Source organism: Sapajus apella, unplaced genomic scaffold (assembly GCF_009761245.1).
Source record: "Sapajus apella isolate SASKATOON/1434 unplaced genomic scaffold, GSC_monkey_1.0 scaffold2695, whole genome shotgun sequence".
Lineage (NCBI taxonomy): Eukaryota > Metazoa > Chordata > Mammalia > Primates > Cebidae > Sapajus > Sapajus apella.
Genome location: NW_022439621.1, coordinates 1 through 7282, shown reverse-complemented (window position 1 = coordinate 7282; position 7282 = coordinate 1). Strand labels below are relative to the sequence as shown.

The 7282-nt window shown below is 39.4% G+C and overlaps 2 long non-coding RNA genes across 3 annotated transcripts; one reads left to right on the top strand and one right to left on the bottom strand.

Moving 5' to 3' along the window:
• Positions 1 to 433: 433 nt before the first annotated feature.
• On the bottom strand, positions 434 to 6246 carry LOC116547326. 2 transcript variants are annotated; one of them, XR_004267029.1, is made up of 4 exons: positions 5598 to 6246; positions 3986 to 4186; positions 2160 to 2290; positions 434 to 538 (listed from the first exon to the last, which is right to left on the bottom strand). It is a non-coding gene; the product is annotated as an uncharacterized LOC116547326 (long non-coding RNA). The 2 variants fall into 2 exon arrangements; XR_004267030.1 differs by having other exon boundaries at positions 2160 to 2266.
• A 68-nt stretch (positions 6247 to 6314) lies between these two features.
• LOC116547327 lies at positions 6315 to 6782 on the top strand. The gene is made up of 2 exons (XR_004267031.1): positions 6315 to 6577; positions 6618 to 6782. It is a non-coding gene; the product is annotated as an uncharacterized LOC116547327 (long non-coding RNA).
• The last annotated feature ends 500 nt before the right edge of the window (positions 6783 to 7282 follow it).

The window sequence follows — 7282 nt, the reverse complement described above, 5'->3', positions numbered from 1 at the left end:
AAAAGAAACAAACACCCAAGCTAAGTCTGGGCGAAGGACCTGAATAGACGTGTCTGCAGAGCAGATGTCAAACTGACTCACAGGGAAAAGAAAAGTCTCTCAAAAGCGCTAATCCTCACAAGAATGTCAAGGAAAACCGCACTGAGATACAGCTTCCATCCACATAGATTGAATGTTCCCTAAAACAGAAATAAAAGTTTTAAAAGGAAACAACTAGTATAGACTTTCAGAAGCGGAAACTCTTCTCATACACTATTGGTGGGAATGTCAATGTCTACACACACTAGGAAAAACAGCTGGAAGTGCCTCAAACAAAGTAAAAACGCCATTTCATCTAGCCATCATTCCATTCCTATGTGGAAGAGATACCTGCCTTGCCCTCCGCACTGCAGTACTCACGACAGTCTAGATAGGAAATGCACCTACCTGTTCATTCATTGATGAAGGGACGAGGAAACTGCAATATACATCCAGAGCAGAATATTCTTCAATCATAAAAATGGGGGAAATCTCTTCACTTGCAGCCACATGGAAAAACCTGAGGAACATTATGTCAAATGAAATACACCAGGCAGAGAAAGGCATATACTGCATGATCTCATGCATGTTGAATCTAAAACACTTGACCTCACAGAGGTCAACAGTGGTTACCACCAGAGGCTGTGGGGAAGGGGGGCCTAGGGAGGGATTGGTAATGGGTACAAAGTTACACTTAGAAAACAGATCAGTCCTGCCCTTCTCTTCTACAGCAGGGTGACCAGGGTTAATATTGTAGTGAATTTTCCAAACAGCTGGAAAGGGTGCTGAGTATCATTTCCACAGACAAATAATACCTAGAGGACTTCATAGATGCTAAATATTGTGATTTGATCAATATGCTAGGTGTACCCATATCAAAATGGCCCCTGTATCTTCTAGTTATATACATATACTCTAGGGTAATCTTTTTTTTTTTTAAAAAGGATACCAATGACACTAAAATTTACATGGAACCATGAAACACCTTGAATTTCAAAGCAACCCTGAAAATACAAAGTTCACGGAATGCATCACTGTCTTCCATTTGAAATTATACTGAAAAGCCAGTTATCTACACAATAGATGACTGGCACTAACCGAGAAACCCAGACCAACAGATGGAATGAGGGAGCTCAATCACAAACCCAAATTCCTAGGGAGCGTACACGTTCTGTAAAAGAACACTGAAAGACACAACGAAGAAGAGGAAATCTTTTTAGTAAATGGATTTGAAAACTGGATATCCCTACGTAAGTAAAACAGGACCCCTATTGTGTAAGAAGGCCAAGGTTTAACTCAAAATGAATTAGAGACTCATAAACAAAAGCTGAATGCATCAGACTCTTCCAATGAGAAGACATACGGTGTGGGTATATTTAGGTCAATGTGGATCTGTGCTCACAGTATGTCAAAACAAAATATAAAATACAGGGGGAAAAATTCATAGGTGATGGACTAGTTTGGTCATGATTCTGTTTTTCCTCATCAGTCACCTACATCAAAGGACAACAAGAAAACAGACACACAGGGGACTGCATCATACGTTAGAGTTTGTGCCCAAGCAGATTTTTAAAAAATCCATAAATAAAATAAAAAATTATCCTGAAGTTTACAAGAAAAGTTTCTGCAAACCTACATCTGATGAAAGGTTGTCTTTAAAATGTCTGAGCAACAAACACTACTTACTAGCAAAAACACAAAAGAGAAACTAATAACTAAACAAAATGGGGCCAAAGAACCTAAATAGACATTTCTGCAAAGAAGACGTAACATTGAAAACAAGTTTTAAAAACTTACATAATATCACAAATCATGAGAAAGATGTAAATCAAAACAACACACAGCATCTCACTATAATTCATATGAACGTTATCAAAGCAATAAAATACATTAAGAGGCACAAAGGCTGGTGTAAATTTCCACAGAGGAATTCATTTGGTAAGAACGTTAATCAGTATACAAACTACAGAAACCAGTGGGAGGTTCCTCCAAAAGTTTAACCTACACCTACCACTTCATCTAACAAGTGTACTACTAAGTATACTTTCAGGGCAAAAGAAATCAGTCCATGCAAGAGGCGTCTGCCATCCTATGTGGACTGCAGCACTATTCACAACTGCCAAGACAAAGAATAGACTTACCTGCCCATCCGCAGATGAAGGGATACTTGGTGGATGTACACAAATAGAATCGTCTTCAGCCAAAAAACCAGAATGAAATTTCATCATTGGGAGCCACACTGTTGAACCTGGAGGACATCGTGGTATATGACCTAAGACAGGCAGAAAAGAACCATCAATGTAGAATCCAAAATAAAAGGCTTCACTGCACAGGTCTAGAAAACACAATAATAGTTACTAAAGGTTGGAGGGAAGAAGGGGGATGGGCAGAGATCAGAAATAGGCACAAAGTTACACTTAGATGAGAGGAATGAATTGTTCCTGGCTGTTCCACAGTCAAGTGACCAGAGGTTAACACATCACACCCTTTTCACAAAATCTGGGAGAGTCCAAATGTTTTTACCACAAAGAAATTAACAACTGTTTCTGATACTAGAGCCTCTAAATATCCTGATTTTATCATTCATCTGTGTCTGCATTAATCAAAATGCCCCACTCTAACTCCCCACATTGTATACCTTTACTATATGACCAACCTTTTATAAAAAGATGTAAATACACAATGCTAACATTCCTGTGGACCACAAAACACACTGAATTTGCAAAACAATCCTGAGAAATCCAAACTACCTTGGTAGTGTCACACTTCCCGATGTTAAATTTCATTGAAAAGCTAGGGACCCTATTCCACACAGAGCAGTGGAACAGATTAGAGAACCCAGACATAAACATTCACCCCTAACACCATCTGATCTTCAACAAAAATGCACAAAAATAAGCTTTGGAGAAAGGACTCCCTCCTTTCAATAGATGGCACTGGCATAAATGACTAGCCAGCTGCAGAAGAAAAACAGTGGGCCCTGTGTCTCGCGGTGTACAGACATAAACTCAAGATGAATGAAAGATGTAAATGCAAGACCTCACATATGAAAACCCTGCAGGAGAACCTAGAAACACCCTTCCTGACAGAGGATTTGGCACAGCATGGATGTGTCTCAGTCTCCAAAAGCAAGTGCAACTAAAACAATTATCGCCCAGTGGCACCTAATACACAGAAGAGCTGCCGCACAGAAGAAATGACCAACACAGTGAACAGACGGCCTGCACGACGGGAGAAAATGTTCCCACGCATGCATCTGATGAAGGCTAATATGCAGGATCTACCTTAAAGATGTTAAGCAAATCAACCAGGAAAACAAAAACTCAATGAAGAAAGGGCAAGGGGCAGGAAAACATGCACCTCAAAAGAAGGCTTACAGCAACCAACAGATGTGACAACATTTCTCTACCTCAGTCATCATCAGAAAAAGACAAAGCAAAAGGCCCATGAGATAGTACTGCACACTGGCCAGAATGACGATTAGGACACGGTCCGCAAGAACGAATGCAGGCGAGGCAGAGAAGAGGGATGATGCTCTGCTGCTGGTGGAAATGCAAACCAGTTCAGACACCATGGAAAGCTACGTGGGGATTTCTCAAATGACTTTCTCCACATCACGAATACTCACAAAAATGTCCATGAAAACCATGCTAACATTCCGTCTCCTTCCACTCACTATGAATACTACCAAAAACAAAACACAAATTTTTGAAGGCGCCAGCCAGTGTAGACTTACAGAAAGGTAATCCCTTCGACACTATTGGTGGAGATGTAAACTAGTATACACACTATGAGAAACAGCAAGAGGTTCCTGAAAAACTTCACAGTACAACTACCATGTCAGCTGACAGCCCCACCACTGGTTGCACATTTAAAGCAGCTGAAATCCCTGGGCTGAAGAGAGCTATCTGCCTTCCATGGGTACTGAGGCACTTGTAACTGTGGCCAGGGTACAGAACCAGCCCACCTGTCCACACACAGCTGCAGGGATGAAGAAACTGCTGTACAGATACACCAATGAGTATGTTCCAGCCATAAAGCTCTGGGAAATCCTGCCATCTGGAGCCACATGAATAAACCTGGAGATCATCAGGTCCAACGAATGAGCCTGGTAGACAAAGTCCCATTCCACACCATCTCAGGCATGCACTGAAAACATCTTCATCTCCTAGAAGCAGAAAGTTCAATAGGGGTTACTAGAGGTCACTGGGAAGATGGAGAGGATCTGGGAAGGAATCAGCAATGGGTAAAAAGTTACCCTCAGATGACAGCAATCAATTCTGGTCTTCTATTCCACAGCAGGGTGACTGGCCTTAACACAAGTATATTATATGTTTCAAAGTAGCTAGAAGAAAATATTCTGAATATTACCACACAAAAAAATCATAAGTATAGAATGTGAAGAGATGCTAAATAGCCCAATTTGATCACTATTCAACATATACGTGTATCAAAATCTTCCCTGTACCCTCTAATTATATACATTTATATATGGCAAATGGTATTTTAAGATATATAAAGAAAACAATGCCAAAATTCTCATGAAAATGTGAAACACCCTGAATTTCCAAAGTTATCCTGAGAAACACGCCATGTGGCATGTATCACATTCCTTGAGTTCCAATTAAATGCAAATCCCTAGTTAACCAACCCATATGTTACTGGTAAACACAGAGAAATACAAACCAGTGAGCAAAATGAGGGTGTTCAATAATAAACACAAATTTATATAGAGTGAACACATTTTTCAAAACACTACCAAAGTGACACAATGGGGAAGGTTTTCAAAACTAGGTATCCATATGCAAAAGAATAATACATGACTCTTATGGTATGAAATACACAATAATCAACTGAAAAGGACTAAAGATTATACACAAAATTTGCAACCATAAAGCTCCTATAAAGACAACCTCAGGTGTGTGTATATTTATTGCAACTTGGATGTATGCTCATGATTTGCAAAAACTAACAAAAATACAAGGAAAAGAAAATCATGGACAATGGACTGCTTTGGTAGTGATTTTGTTTTTTCTTGATTAGTAACCAACAGCAGAGCTAACCAAGAAATTATACACATGTGGGGCCACATCAAACTGAAGAGTCTGTGCCTAATAAACAATGAACAAAATCAAAAAGCATACTAAAAATTACGAGAAAAGTTTGGGCAAACATTCAGTTGGATAAGGGGTTATTTTTCAAAAGGTACAAGCCAGTAACAATACCAGCTGGCCAAAAAAGCAGAAAAATAACCAAACCAAATAACCTGAAGAGATATTTGTGCAGACAAGAAACTGACCCAGCATTTGCAAAAACGTGGTTACCATTACTATGCATGAGAAAAATGAAGATCAAAACCACACTCGGATCTTATCTCACTCCAACTAGAATGAACATTACAAACAGATTATAATATTTAAAAAGACAACTTCTAGTATGAATTTCCACAAAGGGAACTGTTTGTGGAAACGTAAATTAGTATTAACGCTGTAAAAAACAGTTGGGAGTCCTGCAAAGAATAGAAAAGAAAACTACCATACCATCTAGCATTCCCACTACTGGGTACACATTCAACCTACCTGTCCATCCACAGATAAAGGGATCACACTCTCGTATGCATACGTTAGGGAATATTCTTCAGCCACCGAAATGATGAAACAGTGTCATGTGGAGCAACCCAGATGAACCTGGAAAACATTATGTTAAATGTAATGAGCTGGGCCAAGAAAGACAAACACTGAATCTTAAGATGTCTATCTTAAAGAGGTAGAAAGCGCAATATGGGTTACCAGGGTCTGGGAGACAGAGGGGGAGTAGGGATTGGTTATGGAAGCGAAGTTATCTTAACCTTAAAGGAATAAATCTGAGTGTTCTCCTCCTCAGCCTGGTGACTGGAGTTAACAATATTATATTTTTCAAAAGAATAAGAAAGGAGAATTTTGAGTGTTCTCGCCACACAAAAATAGTACCTTATGAGGGAATAGACATCCTAAGTACCCTGATTTGATCATTATCCAATCTATATGTGTGAAAATGTAACCCTAATTATGCACCTTTATGTAGCAAAACAAAAGTTAACAGAAATAAATACACATTGCTAAAAATCACAGGAAACCATAAAAGCAATTCATATCTAAAGGAATCCTGAGAAATACAATCAAAGTGAGGACCCACAATCATCGATATTAAATCACACCGCCAAGCTGCAGTTATGCAGCAGATATACGGTACTTGCATAAAAGCAACACCTAGAACTGTGGACAAAAACGGGGAGGACAAAACAAGATCAACGCAAATATGGACACAGTCGACCCACTTTGACAAAGACCACCGCAATGTGGAAAGCAGAGTCTGCTCAATGAATACCTTTGAGAAAAATGGTATCTGGATGCAGAACAGAGAAACAAGACCCTGATTTGACATGATGTTTGAAATTCAACACCCCACCCCCACCCCTGGCAAAAAACAAAAAAGCAAATAAAAACCCCGAAGACCCGAACAAAAGATCATAAACCACAAATTGTTTTTAACTAAAACACAGGTTGAGCATATATTCTGGGTCACTTGAATCTCTTGCTCACCTTTGCAAAAAGAAAAAGAAACAAACACCCTGGAAGAAAAACCTCATTGACAATTAAATACTTTGTCACTGGTAAGTATTTTCTTATATGGCTGACCAAAATTACATGCATAAAACGCAAAAATAAACATGGACTACATCAACCTGAAAAGTTTCTGCACAGCAAAGAAACTACTTTCCAAATAAAAAAGCATCATATAGATTAGACCAAAATTTCGGATGATCATGTAATTCATGAGTTGTCATCTAAGGTGTACACAAAAAACACTACAAAGTAGCAAAAGAATCTAATACTTCACGAAGGACCTGAACAGACAATTCTGCAACATAAAATCGAACAACAGATAAAAGATCCTCAAAATTTACTATCCAACAAAGTTAACTGTGTGTGGTTTAATAAAAACCACACACAGATAATCTCACACTTATTGAATATTCCTAGAAAGGTTTTTAAAAATAGGAGAGGCCAGGCTCGGTGGCTCACGCCAGTAATCCCAGAACTTTGGGAGTCCGAGGGAGCAGATCACCCGAGGTCGAGTTTCAGACCAGCCTCATCAATATGGAGAAGCCCCGTCTTTACCACTGATACAAAAATGAGCCTGGCGTGGTGGCGGGCCCCTGTAGTCCCAGCTACTCTGGAGGCTGAGATGGGAAAATTGCTTGAACCCGGGAGCGCAGGTTGCA